Source organism: Taudactylus pleione, unplaced genomic scaffold (genome assembly GCF_031769625.1).
Source record: "Taudactylus pleione unplaced genomic scaffold, aTauple2 ptg001017l, whole genome shotgun sequence".
Taxonomy (NCBI): domain Eukaryota; kingdom Metazoa; phylum Chordata; class Amphibia; order Anura; family Myobatrachidae; genus Taudactylus; species Taudactylus pleione.
In genome coordinates this window covers 464,134-488,681 of record NW_028285418.1, presented here as the reverse complement: position 1 = coordinate 488,681, position 24,548 = coordinate 464,134, and positions in this window count along the sequence as shown.

Sequence of the window (24,548 nt, the reverse complement as noted above, 5' to 3'; positions counted from 1 at the left end):
CCACCACTTAGCCCACGCTTAACGCGTTTCGGAACATCAGTCCTTCATCAATGCCTTAGAATAGAGGCATTGTGTGATGATCCAGGGAATGCAGCAAATACATTTAAAAAATGTTTCTTGTAGTCACATATTGCTTGAAAATTCAATGAGTGAAGGTGTTTTCTATTCCTACACACTTCATCCAAATCTTGAGATGGAGTAAAAAGCCACATGCGTGCAATCAATTTCCTCTAGAGCATTTTGAATTTTTGAAGTATCGTAAAAACCCTTTTTCAATTAAATTGACTCATTAATTGTAATTGGGAAAATGTAATAGAGAACATTTAAGTATGGCTTCGAAAACCGTGCAAAAATATTTACTACACGTAGTTTGAATTACACCACCCACTGCTAAAACTGTACTTGAAAAGATCCTGAGGATAAATAAAATGTAGAGTTGCCAAAATTTTGGTAACCAGAATTTGCTCTGCTACATCTTGTACATGTTGAAATATCTTTTTGGGCAATCTACACATTTTTATCACTTGACTCTCTCATAGACCTCTCAGGTATTTTCTGAGTTTAAATAGCCTCCTCCTTCGGACTCTTCTTATAGTAACCTGTTGTCTAACTCTTGAATTTGAATTTCCAAAAGACCCTGCTGTGGATACTATTACCGACAAGACAATTCTTACTATATGCAAACTGAATTCCATATGGTCCCCCTTTGATTGCTTTAGATGGGAAAAATGCCTTAATTTGTTTGGCAAAAATCTTCTCCTAACCAAGTTTTTTGGAAATCTGGAAAAGGACCACTATTTATCTATCTCTAGGGAGGAGGCTCCTCACAACTGAATTAAGTTATACACTACTCCATGTGTCCACAGTGGAACTTGAAGCACTATAAATATTGGTGAAACTCAATGCTTCTTCTGGGATTGGGGAATTTCCAAATGATCGCCCCAGAACAAAACCTGTATGCAAAAGAAAATGGTCCAAAACAGATGGAAATTTAAACTCATGAGAAAAAGAAGCCCTTGAAGAAATCAGACAATGGACCAATGTGGTGATTAAACCATCAGATAAGGGAGGTAGCATAGTTAACTGGCCTATGGAACTCTACCTCGAAGAAGTCTATCGACAGTTGAAAGATACCCACTGTTATAAACACATTCTTTATAATCCCACAGAGAATTTATCCACTCTTTATAACAAAATAACTGAGAAATCAAAAACAGATGGCATCATCTCCAAGGGGTATATTTACTATATTGATAGTTTTAGAAGTGGAGATGTTGCCCATAGCAACCAATCAGATTCTAACTATTATCTTCTATATGGTGCTAATGTTAAGTAGAATCCGATTTTTGCTATGGGTAACATCTCCATTTTTAAAAACTCTCACTTTAGTAAATATACCCCCAAGTGTAAGTATCATTTTCTACAGGTCAACAATCCAAGAATACCCACATTTTATCTATTGTTGAAAGTGCATTCAAATGGAAATGTTCCGCCCAGAAGATCTATTGTATCTGGCCTCAGCGGTCTGTTCGAACAAGCAAGTATCTTCACTGATGTCAATTTGAGACACCATGTTACCACCTTACCTTCATTTACACAGGATACGTCTGATGTTCTGAGAAAGATCAACAATATAAAACTGGAATGAGGGTAATTTCTGGCAAGTATTGATGTGGAGTCTCTATATATCAGCATCAACCACAATCAAGGTATACAGGCCATCAGATATATCATGGATATGGAGGTTCCTCTGAATTTCACAATCTTATCCTGGAACTTCTTGAATTTATCCTGTCCACCTGCGCACCCACATATACAAATTTATTCCTTGGGTGGTGTGAGGTTCTGGTTTTGTTGTGGACCCGGGGTGGTAATAGGAGCAGACACTGAAGCAGATTTAAAAATAAACGTGGAGTTTTTAATGAGTGGCTTAACAGACATGAATGTGGCAAAACAGAAAGTCTGGGTTTAGCACTAAAGTGCACTTGGGAACTGTAGTGATGCAATGGGAAAAAGTCCAGGTAGTGGTAACAGAAGGCAGTCCAGTATTCCAGGTTTTGTGAGGCTGAAATTAATTACAGGCTTAAGTGAATTGCAGGCTGAAATGAATGGCAGGCTGAAGTGAATGGCAGGCTGCAGTGAATGGCAGGCTGAAGTGAATGGCAGGCTGCAGTGAATGGCAGGCTGAAGTGAATGGCAGGCTGAAGTGAATGGCAGGCTGAAGTGAATTGCAGGCTGCAGTAAATGGCAGGCTGAAGTGAATGGCAGGCTGAAGTGAATGGCAGGCTGCAGTGAATGGCAGGCTGCAGTGAATGGCAGGCTGAAGTGAATGGCAGGCTGCAGTGAATGGCAGGCTGAAGTGAATGATAATGTCCAGAGGATTTGCAAGCGGAGGCAGGGTGCAGGGTAACAGCTGACACAGGTACTCAGGCAAGGGAGAGGCAATAGGAGGAGGCAGGGTATGGAGCAGGTCAGGTAAGCAGGCTAAGGCAAAGATCCAACAGGCAGGTGGACAAGCTCAGGAACTCTCTCTCAGCTTGCGCTGAGAAACACGTTGCACTGGCAATGAAAGGAAGCTCTGCATGCCCTTAAATACCCAGTGCCGCACTGTGAGAGGCTAGAGAGAGCATGTGACACACCAGGATAGGGTAACTAGGTCACATGTCCGGAGGCAAGATGGCAGAGCCCATGCCAGAAGGGAACGGAAGCACCACCAGGCCTAACCAGACCAGAGTGACAGTATGCCCACACAGGACTACGCACAGCCAATGCACCCCGCCAGACCCCAGCACCACCACCAGACGCCCCTCGCAATAGCATCCTCACAGGTATTACCCGTCGACCACCATGCCGAGAAACCCTGGTCGTGACAAGTGGTGGAAACGGGAGCATGTGCTTACTGACAAAAATGAGATGCATACCACACATGCCCTGACAGGGGCACTCTGGTGTGTATATAGAGAACCAGAGCCGGATTTAGACCTCATGGGGCACTAGGCAATATACCAGTTTGGGGCCCCCTTCCCACAAACACTCCAACGCGCTATATGTTTGTTCCTGATTCGTGCCCATTACATTACATGTCAATTTTCCTCCTTATGTTCAAAGCTTTAAACATTATGGATATTACAAACATGGCGTAATTGTTAGTATTACTGCCTCACTGCTCTGAGGTCATGGGTTCGATTTCCACCAAAAAAATGAACCCTAGTGTGTGGTGTACATGTGTTTAGGGCAGACTAGATGGGCCAAGTAGTTCTTAACTGCCTTCAAATTTTATGTTTAAACATTACAAATTAACATAAAAGGAAAATAACACGGAGAACATTCTAGGGGACTTACTGTATATACAATACAGGAACAGCTTTAGTGACCAATGTACAATACATTCTTAATATTTTACATCACTGACACCAAAGTAACTTCGGTCACATTTCTAACCCATTCTGGTATTTGGTCTGAGCAACAACTGAACCTCTTCCCTATTCTGAATGCTTTTATGCATTGAGTTGCTGCCATTTGACTGGCTGATCAGATATTTGCATTAATAAAGTCTACTGGTGTAATTAATAAGGTGGTGTGATAGGAACACTGGTAAAGTGGTCAGTGGTAGATACATTTGTCCTAGGTTTTTGACCTATGTGTTCTAAAAAACCCCAGAAGAAAGTCTGCAGTGAAGCAGATTTGAGTGTCGGCTTTTTGAAAAGCCGGTTTGGGACCTGGGGGTGTGGTTGTGAGGAGAGGGAGGGCTCCATCCACAGGCCACTCCGGGTTTTGGCCTTTTGGCCTGTTAGCAGGCTCATTAGGGTCTGGACCTGGAACTGGCTGATATAGGCTGTGTGTGATTGTAAGCTGGTGTCTCATACCTGGGAGAGCAAGGAGACTGGCTGGCTCAGAGACACTTGCTGAAAACTACCTGTAAGTCTTGTGCATACGCTTGTGTTGATGGTGGATGCAGTAGGCCCCACTATTTCTTTAGAGAGGGAACCTCTTGTCTAGTTAGCGCCCGGACAGGGCTAGGATTTACTTTTATGTTTTGTTTTCCTTTTTTGTTGCACAATAAAGACTGGTACCGACCAGCTAGTACGAGACCCCAGACTGGTGTACTATTTTCCCGGCTGCCGTGTGTGCGAAGAGGGAGTCCATCTACCCCAGGAGAGGGACCCCTAATACGGTCATGTTACAGTGGATACTGTGTAATGCTATCAGTTGATGAATTTACTGTGTAATTTACACACTAACCCCAACATTATTAGTTGCTGAATCTACCATCACACCACCCTCAATGCACCCACAGCAAAGTCGCTGTGTGCTGGGCTGCAAAGGAAGACTGCTTGCTGCTGCAGAGCAACAGTGGTCTCCTCTGCCTGTGGGGGGGAGCAATCATCCCGATCGCGCCCCCCCTGGATATGCACTGGGCAGAGGGGCAAACAGTGCCCCCCTCCCCAGCGCGCAGCGCTGCTCAACGGCGCCGCAAAAACGGGGGCATGGCCATTCACCTGTGCCCGGCATCACTAGCACTGGCCTGACACTGCCAGCACACACTGCATCACTAGCACTGACCTGACACTGCCAGCGCACACTGCATCACTAGCAATGACCTGACACTGCCAGCACACTGCACACTGCCAGCACACACTGCATCACTAGCACTGACCTGACACTGCCAGCACACACTGCATCACTAGCACTGACCTGACACTGCCAGCGCACACTGCATCACTAGCACTGACCTGACACTGCCAGCGCACACTGCATCACTAGCACTGACCTGACACTGCCAGCGCACACTGCATCACTAGCAATGACCTGACACTGCCAGCGCACACTGCATCACTAGCACTGACCTGACACTGCCAGCACACACTGCATCACTAGCAATGACCTGACACTGCCAGCACACACTGCATCACTAGCACTGACCTGACACTGCCAGCACACACTGCATCACTAGCACTGACTTAACACTGCCAGCACACACTGCATCACTAGCGCTGACCTGACACTGCCAGCGCACACTGCATCACTAGCACTGACCTGACACTGCCAGCACACACTGCATCACTAGCGCTGACCTGACACTGCCAGCACACACTGCACACTGCCAGCACACACTGCATCACTAGCACTGACCTGACACTGCCAGCACACACTGCATCACTAGCACTGACCTGACACTGCCAGTGCACACTGCATCACTAGCACTGACCTGACACTGCCAGCACACCCTGCATCACTAGCGCTGACCTGACACTGCCAGCACACACTGCACACTGCCAGCGCACACTGCATCACTAGCACTGACCTGACACTGCCAGCACACACTGCATCACTAGCACTGACCTGACACTGCCAGCGCACACTGCATCACTAGCACTGACCTGACACTGCCAGCACACACTGCATCACTAGCGCTGACCTGACACTGCCAGCGCACACTGCATCACTAGCACTGACCTGACACTGCCAGCACTGCATCACTAGCGCTGACCTGACACTGCCAGCACACACTGCATCACTAGCACTGACCTGACACCGCAAGCACACACTGCATCACTAGCACTGACCTGACACTGCCAGCACACACTGCATCACTAGCACTGACCTGACACTGCCAGCGCACACTGCATCACTAGCGCTGACCTGACACTGCCAGCGCACACTGCATCACTAGCGCTGACCTGACACTGCCAGCGCACACTGCATCACTAGCACTGACCTGACACCGCAAGCACACACTGCATCACTAGCACTGACCTGACACTGCCAGCACACACTGCATCACTAGCACTGACCTGACACTGCCAGCACACACTGCATCACTAGTGCTGACCTGACACTGCCAGCACACACTGCATCACTAGCACTGACCTGACACTGCCAGCACACAATGCATCACTAGCGCTGACCTGACACTGCCAGCACACACTGCACACTACCAGCACACACTGCATCACTAGCACTGACCTGACACTGCCAGCACACACTGCATCACTAGCACTGACCTAACACTGCCAGCACACACTGCATCACTAGCACTGACCTGACACTGACAGCACATACTGCATCACTAGCACTGACCTGACACTGCCAGCACACACTGCATCACTAGCACTGACCTGACACTGCCAGAGCACACTGCATCACTAGCACTGACCTGACACTGCCAGCGCACACTGCATCACTAGCGCTGACCTGACACTGCCAGCGCACACTGCATCACTAGCACTGACCTGACACTGCCAGCGCACACTGCATCACTAGCACTAACCTGACACCGCAAACACACACTGCATCACTAGCACTGACCTGACACTGCCAGCACACACTGCATCACTAGCACTGACCTGACACTGCCAGCACACACTGCATCACTAGCGCTGACCTGACACTGCCAGCACACACTGCATCACTAGCACTGACCGGACACTGCCAGCGCACACTGCATCACTAGCACTGACCTTACACTGCCAGCGCACACTGCATCACTAGCGCTGACCTGACACTGCCAGCACTGACCTGACACTGCCAGCGCACATTGCATCACTAGCGCTGACCTGACACTGCCAGCACACACAGCATCACTAGCGCTGACCTGACACTGCCAGCACTGACTTGACACTGCATCACTAGCGCTGACCTGACACTGCCAGCACACACTGCATCACTAGCGCTGACCTGACACTGCCAGCACACACTGCATCACTAGCGCTGACCTGACACTGCCAGCGCACACTGCATCACTAGCGCTGACCTGACACTGCCAGCACACACTGCATCACTAGCACTGACCTGACACTGCCAGCACACACTGCATCACTAGCGCTGACCTGACACTGCCAGCACACACTGCATCACTAGCGCCGACCTGACACTGCCAGCGCACACTGCATCATTAGCGCTGACCTGACACTGCCAGCGCACACTGCATCACTAGCGCTGACCTGACACTGCCAGCACTGTCCTGACACTGCCAGCACACACTGCATCACTATGCATCACTAGCGCTGACCTGACACTGCCAGCGCACACTGCATCACTAGCGCTGACCTGACACTGCCAGCACACACTGCACACTACCAGCACACACTGCATCACTAGCACTGACCTGACACTGCCAGCACACACTGCATCACTAGCACTGACCTGACACTGCCAGCACACACTGCATCACTAGCACTGACCTGACACTGACAGCACATACTGCATCACTAGCAATGACCTGACACTGCCAGCACACACTGCATCACTAGCACTGACCTGACACTGCCAGCACACACTGCATCACTAGCACTGACCTGACACTGCCAGCACACACTGCATCACTAGCGCTGACCTGACACTGCCAGCGCACACTGCATCACTAGCACTGACCTGACACTGCCAGCACACACTGCATCACTAGCGCTGACCTGACACTGCCAGCACACACTGCACACTGCCAGCACACACTGCATCACTAGCACTGACCTGACACTGCCAGCACACACTGCATCACTAGCACTGACCTGACACTGCCAGTGCACACTGCATCACTAGCACTGACCTGACACTGCCAGCACACACTGCATCACTAGCGCTGACCTGACACTGCCAGCACACACTGCACACTGCCAGCGCACACTGCATCACTAGCACTGACCTGACACTGCCAGCACACACTGCATCACTAGCACTGACCTGACACTGCCAGCGCACACTGCATCACTAGCACTGACCTGACACTGCCAGCACACACTGCATCATTAGCGCTGACCTGACACTGCCAGCGCACACTGCATCACTAGCACTGACCTGACACTGCCAGCACTGCATCACTAGCGCTGACCTGACACTGCCAGCACACACTGCATCACTAGCACTGACCTGACACCGCAAGCACACACTGCATCACTAGCACTGACCTGACACTGCCAGCACACACTGCATCACTAGCACTGACCTGACACCGCAAACACACACTGCATCACTAGCACTGACCTGACACTGCCAGCACACACTGCATCACTAGCACTGACCTGACACTGCCAGCACACACTGCATCACTAGCGCTGACCTGACACTGCCAGCACACACTGCATCACTAGCACTGACCGGACACTGCCAGCGCACACTGCATCACTAGCACTGACCTTACACTGCCAGCGCACACTGCATCACTAGCGCTGACCTGACACTGCCAGCACTGACCTGACACTGCCAGCGCACATTGCATCACTAGCGCTGACCTGACACTGCCAGCACACACAGCATCACTAGCGCTGACCTGACACTGCCAGCACTGACTTGACACTGCATCACTAGCGCTGACCTGACACTGCCAGCACACACTGCATCACTAGCGCTGACCTGACACTGCCAGCACACACTGCATCACTAGCGCTGACCTGACACTGCCAGCGCACACTGCATCACTAGCGCTGACCTGACACTGCCAGCACACACTGCATCACTAGCACTGACCTGACACTGCCAGCACACACTGCATCACTAGCGCTGACCTGACACTGCCAGCACACACTGCATCACTAGCGCCGACCTGACACTGCCAGCGCACACTGCATCATTAGCGCTGACCTGACACTGCCAGCGCACACTGCATCACTAGCGCTGACCTGACACTGCCAGCACTGTCCTGACACTGCCAGCACACACTGCATCACTATGCATCACTAGCGCTGACCTGACACTGCCAGCGCACACTGCATCACTAGCGCTGACCTGACACTGCCAGCACACACTGCACACTACCAGCACACACTGCATCACTAGCACTGACCTGACACTGCCAGCACACACTGCATCACTAGCACTGACCTGACACTGCCAGCACACACTGCATCACTAGCACTGACCTGACACTGACAGCACATACTGCATCACTAGCAATGACCTGACACTGCCAGCACACACTGCATCACTAGCACTGACCTGACACTGCCAGCACACACTGCATCACTAGCACTGACCTGACACTGCCAGCACACACTGCATCACTAGCGCTGACCTGACACTGCCAGCGCACACTGCATCACTAGCACTGACCTGACACTGCCAGCACACACTGCATCACTAGCGCTGACCTGACACTGCCAGCACACACTGCACACTGCCAGCACACACTGCATCACTAGCACTGACCTGACACTGCCAGCACACACTGCATCACTAGCACTGACCTGACACTGCCAGTGCACACTGCATCACTAGCACTGACCTGACACTGCCAGCACACACTGCATCACTAGCGCTGACCTGACACTGCCAGCACACACTGCACACTGCCAGCGCACACTGCATCACTAGCACTGACCTGACACTGCCAGCACACACTGCATCACTAGCACTGACCTGACACTGCCAGCGCACACTGCATCACTAGCACTGACCTGACACTGCCAGCACACACTGCATCATTAGCGCTGACCTGACACTGCCAGCGCACACTGCATCACTAGCACTGACCTGACACTGCCAGCACTGCATCACTAGCGCTGACCTGACACTGCCAGCACACACTGCATCACTAGCACTGACCTGACACCGCAAGCACACACTGCATCACTAGCACTGACCTGACACTGCCAGCACACACTGCATCACTAGCACTGACCTGACACTGCCAGCGCACACTGCATCACTAGCGCTGACCTGACACTGCCAGCGCACACTGCATCACTAGCGCTGACCTGACACTGCCAGCGCACACTGCATCACTAGCACTGACCTGACACCGCAAGCACACACTGCATCACTAGCACTGACCTGACACTGCCAGCACACACTGCATCACTAGCACTGACCTGACACTGCCAGCACACACTGCATCACTAGTGCTGACCTGACACTGCCAGCACACACTGCATCACTAGCACTGACCTGACACTGCCAGCACACAATGCATCACTAGCGCTGACCTGACACTGCCAGCACACACTGCACACTACCAGCACACACTGCATCACTAGCACTGACCTGACACTGCCAGCACACACTGCATCACTAGCACTGACCTGACACTGCCAGCACACACTGCATCACTAGCACTGACCTGACACTGACAGCACATACTGCATCACTAGCACTGACCTGACACTGCCAGCACACACTGCATCACTAGCACTGACCTGACACTGCCAGAGCACACTGCATCACTAGCACTGACCTGACACTGCCAGTGCACACTGCATCACTAGCGCTGACCTGACACTGCCAGCGCACACTGCATCACTAGCACTGACCTGACACTGCCAGCGCACACTGCATCACTAGCACTAACCTGACACCGCAAACACACACTGCATCACTAGCACTGACCTGACACTGCCAGCACACACTGCATCACTAGCACTGACCTGACACTGCCAGCACACACTGCATCACTAGCGCTGACCTGACACTGCCAGCACACACTGCATCACTAGCACTGACCGGACACTGCCAGCGCACACTGCATCACTAGCACTGACCTTACACTGCCAGCGCACACTGCATCACTAGCGCTGACCTGACACTGCCAGCACTGACCTGACACTGCCAGCGCACATTGCATCACTAGCGCTGACCTGACACTGCCAGCACACACAGCATCACTAGCGCTGACCTGACACTGCCAGCACTGACTTGACACTGCATCACTAGCGCTGACCTGACACTGCCAGCACACACTGCATCACTAGCGCTGACCTGACACTGCCAGCACACACTGCATCACTAGCGCTGACCTGACACTGCCAGCGCACACTGCATCACTAGCGCTGACCTGACACTGCCAGCACACACTGCATCACTAGCACTGACCTGACACTGCCAGCACACACTGCATCACTAGCGCTGACCTGACACTGCCAGCACACACTGCATCACTAGCACCGACCTGACACTGCCAGCGCACACTGCATCATTAGCGCTGACCTGACACTGCCAGCGCACACTGCATCACTAGCGCTGACCTGACACTGCCAGCACTGTCCTGACACTGCCAGCACACACTGCATCACTAGCGCTGACCTGACACTGCCAGCGCACACTGCATCACTAGCGCTGACCTGACACTGCCAGCACACACTGCACACTACCAGCACACACTGCATCACTAGCACTGACCTGACACTGCCAGCACACACTGCATCACTAGCACTGACCTGACACTGCCAGCACACACTGCATCACTAGCACTGACCTGACACTGACAGCACATACTGCATCACTAGCACTGACCTGACACTGCCAGCACACACTGCATCACTAGCACTGACCTGACACTGCCAGAGCACACTGCATCACTAGCACTGACCTGACACTGCCAGCGCACACTGCATCACTAGTGCTGACCTGACACTGCCAGCGCACACTGCATCACTAGCACTGACCTGACACTGCCAGCGCACACTGCATCACTAGCACTAACCTGACACCGCAAACACACACTGCATCACTAGCACTGACCTGACACTGCCAGCACACACTGCATCACTAGCACTGACCTGACACTGCCAGCACACACTGCATCACTAGCGCTGACCTGACACTGCCAGCACACACTGCATCACTAGCGCTGACCGGACACTGCCAGCGCACACTGCATCACTAGCACTGACCTTACACTGCCAGCGCACACTGCATCACTAGCGCTGACCTGACACTGCCAGCGCTGACCTGACACTGCCAGCGCACATTGCATCACTAGCGCTGACCTGACACTGCCAGCACACACAGCATCACTAGCCCTGACCTGACACTGCCAGCACTGACTTGACACTGCATCACTAGCGCTGACCTGACACTGCCAGCACACACTGCATCACTAGCGCTGACCTGACACTGCCAGCACACACTGCATCACTAGCGCTGACCTGACACTGCCAGCGCACACTGCATCACTAGCGCTGACCTGACACTGCCAGCACACACTGCATCACTAGCACTGACCTGACACTGCCAGCACACACTGCATCACTAGCGCTGACCTGACACTGCCAGCACACACTGCATCACTAGCGCCGACCTGACACTGCCAGCGCACACTGCATCATTAGCGCTGACCTGACACTGCCAGCGCACACTGCATCACTAGCGCTGACCTAACACTGCCAGCACTGACCTGACACTGCCAGCACACACTGCATCACTATGCATCACTAGCGCTGACCTGACACTGCCAGCGCACACTGCATCACTAGCGCTGACCTGACACTGCCAGCACTGACCTGACACTGCCAGCACACACTGCATCACTAGCACTGACCTGACACTGCCAGCGCACACTGCATCACTAGCACTGACCTGACACTGCCAGCGCACACTGCATCACTAGCGCTGACCTGACACTGCCAGCACACATTGCATCACTAGCGCTGACCTGACACCGCCAGCACACACTGCATCACTAGCACTGACCTGACACTGCCAGCACACACTGCATCACTAGCACTGACCTGACACCGCCAGCACACACTGCATCACTAGCACTGACCTGACACCGCCAGCACACACTGCATCACTAGCGCTGACCTGACACTGCCAGCACACACTGCATCACTAGCGCTGACCTGACACTGCCAGCACACACTGCATCACTAGCGCTGACCTGACACTGCCAGCGCACACTGCATCACTAGCGCTGACCTGACACTGCCAGCGCACACTGCATCACTAGCTCTGACCTGACACTGCCAGCGCACACTGCATCACTAGCACTGACCTAACACTGCCAGCGTACACTGCATCACTAACACTGACCTGACACTGCCAGCGCACACTGCATCACTAGCGCTGACCTGACACTGCCAGCACACACTGCATCACTAGCGCTGACCTGACACTGCCAGCACACACTGCATCACTAGCGCTGACCTGACACTACCAGTGCACACTGCATCACTAGCGCTGACCTGACACTGCCAGCGCACACTGCATCACTAGCGCTGACCTGACACTGCCAGCACTGACCTGACACTGCATCACTAGCGCTGACCTGACACTGCCAGCACACACTGCATCACTAGCACTGACCTGACACTGCCAGCACACACTGCATCACTAGCACTGACCTGACACTGCCAGCACACACTGTATCACTAGCGCTGACCTGACACTGCCAGCGCACACAGCATCACTAGCGCTGACCTGACACCGCCAGCACACACTGCATCACTAGCGCTGGCCTGACACCGCCAGCACACACTGCATCACTAGCGCTGACCTGACAGTGCCAGCGCACACTGCATCACTAGCGCTGACCTGACACTGCCAGCACTGACCTGACACTGCATCACTAGCGCTGACCTGACACTGCCAGCACACATTGCATCACTAGCACTGACCTGACACTGCCAGCACACACTGCATCACTAGCACTGACCTGACACTGCCAGCACACACTGTATCACTAGCGCTGACCTGACACTGCCAGCGCACACAGCATCACTAGCGCTGACCTGACACCGCCAGCACACACTGCATCACTAGCGCTGGCCTGACACCGCCAGCACACACTGCATCACTAGCGCTGACCTGACAGTGCCAGCGCACACTGCATCACTAGCGCTGACCTGACACTGCCAGCACTGACCTGACACTGCATCACTAGCGCTGACCTGACACTGCCAGCACACATTGCATCACTAGCACTGACCTGACACTGCCAGCACACACTGCATCACTAGCACTGACCTGACACTGCCAGCAAACACTGCATCACTAGCACATCACTCACTCAGCAGAGCCTTTCAAACTCATCACTTGGCAGCTTGCAGAGTAACACTCCCCACCTCCGTACAAAACACAAGTGACTCACCTGTCTCCCTCCCTGTTACAGTTCACTGTGGCAGAGCAGAAAAACGTAATTTGTGACTTCAAAGGGCAGAGACACACAGTATGTAACAGCCCCCTCGCAGCTTGTAGTATTAGAGCTGCCCAGGAGTCACTCAGGAGTATAGTACACTAAGAAAGCCAGTAATCCTCTCAGCAGCGCCCCCTGCTGGTGCCTGGAGGCAAGTGCTTCTCAGTGAGAAGTAAAGGAAGGCACCGACAATGTCTTCCTGTCTCCACATCAGGAACTAGATGTGGACTGCGGCTGCTTCCCAGGGCCGGATTTTGGGGGCACCGACCATGGGCCCCTTGGGTCCCGCAGGGCCCTAGGCGGGCGCCTAGGTTACATAGCGGTACATCCGGTCCTATAGAGAACATATCCTGCTCCGGTGCCCTCCACGAGGAAATCGCCTCAATATATCCAGCTTACTGGCGGCATTCGGAGGCTTTGTTGAACTTGAAAGACGTGTTTCAAATTTCCAACGTTTAGGGAATGAATCCATCGTCAGGAAACATAAACTCATGTGACAATACAAATATACATACAGTATATATATATTATATATTATATTATAAAAGTATATACTACAAGTGATTACCTGAATTCACTTGGCCATTCAACAACTCCCAATGTCCATGCACCGGGAATGCGACTCCGGGTAATCGCTGATATCATCTGGCTGCACACAGGCGGTCCATACAGAATGTTTGTGTTTCGTTGCCTGGACAAACATATCATGCTCCACCAAGTGAATCAGAGAAACAATACATTATCATAAAACCCTAACACATAAATAGATTTAAAAACAAAGATGACGGCTGTATATCATTATCGATTCACTTCCGTATATATTGCTGTACAGGATAAAGTATATAAAAATCAATTCTGTTCCAAACGTTTCAAAGTATATAATATACTGATACTTTTAAGAACACTCTAATTACACCGGTCTACAAAAATAAACCTTTGTTTCTTTCACAAGAACTAAATGAACTGAATTTAAATAAATTTTTCTTGCTGAATTCGAATATGCATTCAGATTTTTTCCATCGGGTAGGGGTTTTTTTTTTGTGACACACGTTTATTAAATTAGTACTTACATAAGTCTTAATGATAAATCTACACCTCATTCTGGCTGACCTAAAAAGTTGTAGATGATGATTTTTGGGCATGTTTTGCCTTTGGGGTGTCTCTCTTCATGGTCCCGGAATAGTCAGCCGGCATGCTGGAGCTCCGTTTGCCTTGGCACCTCTTTCCGTCATATGAAATCTGCTTATGGAAGCGCTCACCATGCTCATCACTGACAGCCCCAAGATTTTCAGGGAAGAAGTCTGGGTGGGAGTCCAAGAAGTGAAGTTTTAAAGACTTGTTGCATCCCATAGCTTTGTATGAAGTCACTAGATCACTAACTACGGTATATCACAATGGTTTTCTGCTTTATGATTTCCAAGAAAACAAGAACAGATAATTTTGAATGACAACCAGGCTGCTTTTTCCAGTGGATTTTTCATCATCCATTACTGATCTTATTTGTGGCCAGGGGCATTTTAAGAGAGGAGGGGGCCCGTGTGCTGCCGCCATTTGGGCCCCCTCCTCTCTGTCAGCCCACTGAGCACTGTAGATTCTGGCTTCATGCACGAGTCTCCAGGAAAATGGCACCTGCACCTATTTTCCCGGGGACATCTTTTCTGCGCATGCGCAGATCACTGGGAAAATGTCCGCCGCCATTTACCCAGTAAGTTTTTGCTGCCCTGCATTACATGCAATCCAAACTGATTTTAGAACCAAACCGGGACTCGGTTCAACTCGCCAGTACACACACCATAGAAAATATAATTTTATTACATACAAAACACACAAATACATACTTTCCTTGTCCCCTGTGATCGGTCCCCTTCTCCAATCCCTAAAAAATAAATACTCACCTACCTCCTGGTGCAGGTCGGTCCTCTTCTCCAGTAGAGAGCCCGGCCATACAAAAATAACAAACCACCTGATCCCGGACGACGGACAGTGAAGAGATGTATGTTTTTCTGCATACATCTCTTCCCCCGTAAATGGTGGAGACGTCATTTGCTGGGCTGCCAGCCATTCAGAGTATCACTAGAGTAAGTGGCCGCTAATTGGCTGTGAGCCGTGCAGCTCACAGCCAATCAGCAGCCACTGTAGAGTAAACTTCTATTTCTATCTTCTGAGTTTACTAAAATTACACCTGTGATTATAATCACGATTCTTGGTAAATTCCCAGGTTGTATTCCGGGATGCAGTCAGGAAGCCAACGGTTGGGGGGGGAGGTTAGGCTTAGGCACCCCTAAAGGTGGGTTAGGGATAAATAGTTACCTTGTCATGATCTTCACTGCTGCCGGTCTTCCGGCGTTGGGATACAGGATCATTCATACCGATCCCTGTATACCTGTTTATGGAAAGTACGTGCGACTTGGGTGATGGTGCATTTATTTCTATTTGTGTTTTCACCTGAGTTTTGCAGAGTTTCAGAGTTACCGCAGCTGTAGGCAGTGCTGCGCATGCGCTGGTTTTACGGATGTAACGGCGCATGCGCAGCACTGATTACAGCTGCGGTAAGTTAGAGAAGGCAGGGAAAAGTATCTATTTCCTGAAAAGCTGTCATCTCAAAACTGACATCTTTTCGGGATAGATAGTTATGGGGAGGGGAAATGATGAATTCCTCCGGTAATTAGGTAGAACTCCATGCGAGATGTAATTCCTGTAATGTGAGTTAAGCAGAAATAGCAATCAGTTGAATTGTCCTTCAGCTCCCTCCAAATCATAGGAATTGCAAATGGCATATGCTGTGAACCATTTTTCCAGCCTGTGAGAAGCCTAACACATGATACAGAGCATACACGGGGGCCCAGTTCTCAGCCAGATCACCAACTTTACACCCAAAGTAAAAGTTCATAACATTATTTTACAAGTGGGGTGAAATTTCGCCTCTGAGATTTGAAGGTTACTTCACCCCACACATAACAGAAAGTGTCTGGATGATGTAAACACTTTCTTGGCATTATTGAAAATATTTTAACAACTACTACAACAAATATTTGTGCTAAGAGGATCCTCTATGGCGAGAGACACCCAGGGTATCACAAGAGAATTTGCTGAGCCCTGATTGGAGGAGCCCAGCACACATGCTCCTCTGACCCGACCAGGGGGTTGAGGCTACAACCAGAGCCTTTTACAGTGCCCTCCTTAGTGGTCCCCCCTGTGCAGTGCCCCTTGTGCCCCCAGTAGTAAGCCCCTTATATATTGCCCCCAGTAGTAGTCCGCCTATGCATTGCCCCCAGTAGTGGTACCCCCTATGCAGTGCCTCTTATATAGTGCCCCCAGTAGTTGTCCCACCTGTGCAGTGACCCTTGTGCCCTCAGTAGTGGTCCCCCCTGTGCAGTGCCCCTTGTGCCCCCAGTAGTAAGCCCCTTATATAATGCCCCCAGTAGTAGCCCCCCCATGCAGTGCCCCCAATAGTGGTACCATTTATGCAGTGCACTTTAAACAGTCTCCCCAGTTGTAGTTCCCCCCCTATGCAATACCCCAGTATTGCCCTTTATATAGTGCCCCCAGTAGTAATCCCCCCTTGTAGTGCCCCCAGTAGTACTCCCCCCTTGTAGTGTCCCCAGTAGTAATCCCCCTTGTAGTTCCCCCAGTAGTAATCCCCCCCTGTAGTGCCCCCAGTAGTAATCCCCCCTTGTAGTGCCCCCAGTAGTAGTCCACCTTGTATTGCCCCCAGTAGTAGCCCCCCTTGTATTGCCCCCAGTAGTAGCCCCCCTTGTAGTGCCCCCAATAGTAATCCCCCCTTGTAGTGCCATAATAAAAATTTTAAAAAACCCACTTACCTGAAACCACGCTCCTGCTCCTGGTCCCGCCGCCGCTATCAGCTTTGTGGGTGGTAACGGGGGAAGGTGCTTGAAAACGGGGGAGTGGAGATCCGAACGCAGGCGTGCCTAACGTTCAAAAGGGCATTTAATGGGAGTGCATAATTAGTAAAGGAGCGTCATCGACCACATCACTTGGTTGTCTTTTAGCCTGAACTGCTCGCAGTGATAGCGGTAAGAAAATTCTACCACAAGCACTGCGAGCAGTTCAGATGCCTTCCGATGTACCCGATTAATCAAATAAATACCGGAGATGACGTGTGATGCGAACGGCAAAGGGGCGTCTTTACAAAATAGCGAGCGCATTTTTCGTTCTGTCGCTCAGACATAGAGGCGTCAACAAACCGCAAAGAGCGAGCGCTCAGTTTAAATAGCCGGTCCCTTTTTTGGAACGACCGTCCGCAAATAGCGTCCGGCTCTGAATCAGGCCCTCTGTCTGACTCTCATCAGCTACTAAAGCAAACACACAGCTGCCGGCGCCGATTGCTGTGTGTTTGGCACTGTGTAGTGCTGACCGAACTCCGTCCGGTCAGCGCTACACACGTGGTGCAGCTGTGTCACAGAGACACAGACTGCCCGCGGCCCGCACGGTACGCAGCGGAGGCGCCCTCCACTATGTGGCGCCCTATGCAGCTGCGTACCATGTGTAATGGGAGAACCAGCCCTGGCTACAACGGCAGTTCAGGCTGCATGGAGGAGGAGGAAGCTGCCGGTGTGTGTGTGTGTGTGTGTGTGTGTGTGTGGTGTGTGTGTGTGTGTGTGTGTGTGTGGTGTGTGTGTGTGTGTGTGTGTGTGTGGTGTGTGTGTGTGGGCGTGTGTGGTGTGTGTGTGTGTGTGTGTGGTGTGTGTGTGTGTGTGTGTGGTGTGTGTGTGTGGTGTGTGTGTGTGTGTATGACAGGCTATAAAGGACACTACAATATGAAAAAAAGGAAAGTAACTGTCACAAACACATTAGGTCTGATGAAAGTATTAAATCACATATTTGAATTCAGAATTTAATACTGTACTAGAGTCACTATTCAGTTTTCTTGTGAAAAAAATCATTTGATTAGTGTTATACTTTTATACTTTCTAAGGGCCTGATTCAGAGCCGCTCGCTATTTGCGCTCGCTCGTTCAGAAAAAAGGGGTGGCTATTCAAATGAACCGTTCGCTCTTTGCGGTCTGTTCACGCCTCTAGGTCTGAACGAGCGAACAAAACTTGCGGTCGTTTTTTGGAAAACTACGCCCCCTGGCCGCTCGCATCCTACGTCATGTCCGCTATTTATTAGATTAATCGAGTACATCGACCAGCGTATGAACTGCTCGCTATTCTTTTGGTTGGTTTTTCCTACCACAATCTTGCGAGCAGTTCTGACTATAAAATAACCCAGTGACGTGGTCAATGACGCTGCTGTATTAATTATGCACACCCATAAAACGCCCGTTTTGACCTTTAAGCACGCCTGCGTTCGGATCTCCACTCCCCGTTTTCAAGCACCTTCCCCTGTTACCACCCACATACGCCTCCTCCTGTCACTCAAAATAGCAGGCATTCGATATTTAGCGAACAAACGATTTTCGGCCGCACTGACTGGTTCACGCATGCGTATTACGATCCGTACGCATGCGCAGTTGTGCAAATATCGCTCGGAACGAACGAGCGGCCGCTTACGAGTGGCTCTGAATCAGGCCCTAAGTACCAATTAGACAGAACAATTATAGATAGCATTGCAATCCCAGAGATTCATTAAGGCTCCTAGGAGCCAATGTATCAAGTTAGAAAATCCATCTGCTTTCTACCTGTAATCGTGTTATTACCTCTGTTGCCCCCTCTAATGTTAGTTGGAACATGGTCAATCATTTTTGATCTAACACTAGCTATCCCATGCTTAGGTAACAAACAATGTCGAGCCACAGGCTGGTCACTGTGTCCTGTGTCCATGGCCGCTCGAATAGCGGAATTATGGCATGCCATGCGTTCCTTAAACTGTCTCTCGTAGTGTAACCCACATGGGCAAGACAGTAGCTAAATAACAAATTTGGTTGTACATGTTAATGGAGAGTTAATACTGTATTTTTTTACCAGAGTCCGGATGGGCGAAAGAATCTCCCACTATTAATGATAAGTCACAGAGCCCAGCAGGGGCTGGCTAGCAACATTTAGCCTGGGGGGCAAATGCATGCAGGCGGCCCTGGCAGAGGAGTAGCGTGTAGCAAGGGTGCCCAGAGCACGTGCGTGCTACGGTGCCCCCCTCCCCCCCCCCCTCAAGTGTTCCAGGGAGGAGACAGGTCCATATGGGATTAATGTAAAGTAAAAATAAAGATATGGGGCAGCCCCCTGTAGTGGTTCCCATATGCAGTGCCCCCCTGTGCCCCAGGAGAGGACCCCCTTATTCAGGCCTCCAGTAGTGCCCCCAGTAGTGTTCCCCCCTATGCAGTGCCCCTTATACAGTGCCCCCAGTAGTGGTCCCCCCTGTGCAGTGCCCCTTATATAGTGCCTCCAGTAGCAGTCCACCCCCCATGCAGTGCCCCAAATTATGGTAACCCTTATGCAGTGTCCCTTAAATAGTGGCCCCAGTTGTAGTCTCCCCCTATGCAGTACCCCCAGTAGTGCCCTTTATATAGAGACCCCAGCAGTGGTCCCCGATGCAGTGCCCCCAGTGGTAGTCCCCTCCCCCCTATGCAGTGCTCCTAGTAGTAGTTCCCTCCCCCCTATGCAGTGCCCCTAGTAATAGTCCCCCCTTGTAGTGCCCCTAATAGTACTAGTTCCCCCCCTTGTAGTGCCTCCAGTAGTAGTAGTCCCCCCCTTGTAGTGCCCCCAGTAGTAGTCCCCCCCTTGTAGTGCCCCTAGCAGTAGTCCCCCCTTGTAGTGCCACCAGTAGTAGTAGTCCCCCCTTTGTAGTGCCCCCAGTAGTAGTAGTCCCCCCTTGTAGTGCCCCCAGTAGTAGTCCCCCCTGTTGTAGTCCCCCACTTGAAGTGCCCCCGGTAGTAGTTCCTAGTAGTGGGATCCCCTATGCAGTGCTGCCAGTAGTAGTCCCCCCCTTGTAGTGCCCCCAGTAGTGGTCTCCCTTCTTGTAGGGCCCCCAGTAGTGGTCTTGTAGTGCAACCCCCCAAGTATACACACGTAATAAAAAAAAAAAACGCTTACCCGAATCCCCGCTCCCGCCGCTGCCAGCCGCTCCTCCGTCTTTCCTCCCAGGCCGGCCCGCTCTGCATTATGGGAGAGACATCATGACGTCTCTCCCATTAACCACTGCAGGAGCCGGAAGATGGAGCGGCTTCGGCACTGGGCGCAGCAGCAGCTAATGTGAGTCTGACAAACTCTCATCGGCTACTTAAAACAAAAACACAGCTGCCGGCGCCGGCGGCTGTGTGTTTGTTAGTCACTGTGTAGTGCTGACCGAACTCCGTCCCGTCAGCGCTACACGCGCAGTGCAGGCAGCTGTGTCACAAAGACACAGACTGCCCGCGGCCCGCATGGCACTGCGGCCCGGAGGGCACACAGCACCCTGCCCCCCAGCCCAGCCCGCCTCTGGAGCCCAGGCACCTATAGCAACCTGGTCTGTGCGTCACAAAATGCTGCACGTTCTTCTTTTTTAACGTGGTAATATCTCGTTTGACCAATAGATCATTCAAATGTTGGCCTCTAGTATAACTGGGCATCAATCTGGTACAGGGGCGTAACTATACCTACGGGGGCCCCATAGCAAAAAATGGTACAGGCCCCCCTCTCAGCCCGCACCCCCCCCCCCCCCCCTCAGCCTACTGCCTCTGCTCTCGTCCCATGTACCCACTTGGCCTGAGCCCCCCCTCCCCCCCGCACCCTCCTCACTCCCCGACTCACCTGATCCATGGTCGCGCTGTGCAGGGCAGGCGCCCCTTCTCTCCCGGTCGGCTCCATCTCACTGACTGATGCTGGGAGGAGGCGACCACGCCTTCTCCCAGTATCAGTCAATGGGGAGAGCCGGTGGCAGAGCTGACTGGGAAGACGCGACCACGGAGCGGGGGAGGGGGGGGGGCGAGACCACGGAGCAGGTAAGTGGAGTAGAGGGGAGTGAGGAGAGTGATGGGGGAGTGAGGAGGGAAGGGCCGCGGGCAGAGGCCTGGCACCTTAGGTGCAGGGGGAGGGCCGGGCCCCGGATTCGTCCAGGCCTCATAGTAGCCGCACCCCCTGCACCCACGGTAGTTACGCCACAGATCTGGTATTTAATAACAAGGGTAAGTCTCTACCTATATTAATAATTGGCCAAGTAGTGTTTAGCTACTTTTTTAGTTTGAATACAGTACTTCTGCTTGTATATTTATGACTGAATTAGATAATTGATTATCTTGTTTAGGTTGTAAGGTTTCAATACGGCCATTGTTAAATACTTTGTTCTTAATAATTTTTTAATTCCTTTCTAACATAACCCCTATCAACAAATTTTTCGACCATATTTTGTTAATTAATTTCTGCTCGTTCAAAGACACAGATAGGAACACAATTTTGAGACGTGATAGTTTTCACCCTCTGGAGCCTATTCATTAACACTAAAATAACGGTTTTAAGGACATTTTCCTTAATTACCATTTTTTTTAGTATTCATTAACACACTTAACACAGGAGATATCACTGATATCTCCTGGTTCATTTCCACACTCCCCGGAATTTGATGGTGTTAATATACGCCACTCACAGGTGGCGTATATCGGGTTACATTCACCTGCTGTCAGCTGGGCAGGTCCTCCTTCGACTCCCTCCATCGCTCCCTGGTCCCTCCTCCGGATCCAGCTGCTGCTCTGACTGTGTTCTCCCGGCAGAACACAGTAAAGTGAAGAATAAATAAATAAATAAACAATAAAGTTTTTTTTTTTTTAAATAGTAAAAAAAAAACTTCAGCAAGCCGGGCGGGAGGGTCGAGGTCAGTGGCTGCAGCCTGTCGGGGTCCAGGTGGCCAGAGTCAGGGGCAGAACTATGGGAGACAATGGAGGCGCCTGCCGCCGGGCTCCAGCTCTGAAGGGGCACCTCCTCCATTGTCCACAACATATTCACCCCACTTAGGGCTGTAACTATGTACCCGGAGTGCACCGTCATGGCCGCCCAATACATGGCACCTCTTCCCGGCACAGGAGAAGCCACCATACACTAGTGGAGAGCTCCATGTCAGACCATTGGCTGCTGCCTTCGTCTATCTATAGCCTGTCTGCATGCGAATTGCTACATTACAGTGTCAGCGGCTGTGACGGGGAGGGAGGGGGGCCACCAAATCATAACTTGCCTCCGGGCGTCTGGGATGAACTTACACCACTGGCCAGAGTAACCGCAGCTGTAATCAGTGCTGCGCATGCGCTGCTTTGGTGAAGGTAACGGTGCATGCACAGGCGCAGCACTGATTACAGCTGCGGTAAGGTAGAGCAGAGAGGGAAAAGTTTCTATTTCCTGAAAAGCTGTCATCGCAAAAATGACAGCTTTTCGGAATAGATACTTATGGGGAGGAGGAATGATGAATTCCTCCGGTAATTAGGCAGAACTGCTTGCGAGTTCTAAACCTAATTACCTCCATCGATAAATTAGTGTTGATGAATAAGCCCCTCTGCCTCTACGAAAAGGATTACCTTACTCTTATATGGTGAGAGTAAGAAGAATTAATGAGACTGAACAAGCGGAAATTACATGCAATCCGAACTGATTTCAGAACCAAACCGGGACTCGGTTCAACTCGGCAAACCTTAAATTCCAGACCCGCACATCTCTAATACCCCTTTTACACCAAAGCAAAAACCTGGGTTTTTGCTGGGTCTACCCAGGTCGCAGCTCAGTGTAAATGGGTCCCTGAAAAATAACCTGGGTCAAGTGACCCTGCAATCCAACCCAGGTAGCTACCAGGGTTGGACCCAGGATGGACCAGGGTAATGGTGCAGTGTAAACGGTGCAACCCGAGTTATCTGACCTGGATCATGCCTAATATGAGCTGATTGGTGGCTGTGGAGCAGTCACCTCCCACTTTTAATGACCTCACAGGTTTAGCAGGGCAGACCTGAGTTCAGTGTGAACAGGGCTGACCTGGGAGTAACCCAGATGAAAGATGCAGTGTAAATGGGTCTGACCAGGGTTGGAACCATGTCCAAAAACCCAGGTCGGACCTGGGTTTTTGGTGGAAAAGAGGTATTATTCTCTAAGGTATATATATTATATATATTACTGTATATTTGAATTTAGTTGCATAGGTTATCTCCTTACTCTGATCCAACCCAGTGTCAGACGAAGGACTTCTAAAGGGGGGTTTCCAAATGCTTAATTTTACGAGTGTGGCCAGTTCACGAAGAGGGCATAATTAGCACTTATCCAGCTGTAATATGCATCATACAAAGTGTTTTGAACTGTTGAGTGTCATAATTCCAACATATACAGGATCAGTGATCACAGTAAGCCATGAAATGCAGCAATAGAGCCATCCTGTCTGAGCTGAATGTTTTTGTTTCAGATGTGGGCTCCATTCTAGAGTATGGGAGCAAGTCCGTGAGTCTGGGGGAGCAGCAGAAGGACCTAGCACTGCCCTGGACATTTATGTAAATTCTGGTCTTGTTATACACTGGATAGTGTATTATTATATGGTATTAATAATTAACCCTATTGATGGTCTATAGCAGTGCACCCCTAACAGTGCATGTTTTCTAGATCTCCTAGATGATGCACAGGTGTATTTATTACTGGCTGACACATGTTAAAAGATCCACAGGTGGTGCTAATTATTTCATTTGTGATACTTAGAAGAACATGCAGCATTAGTAATATTCCATTATATTACTATTTATATTGTGGTTATGTTGTGGGCTGGGGGAAGGGGGTTTCCAGGCAACTGGAAACACCCCCTGCATTTGCCT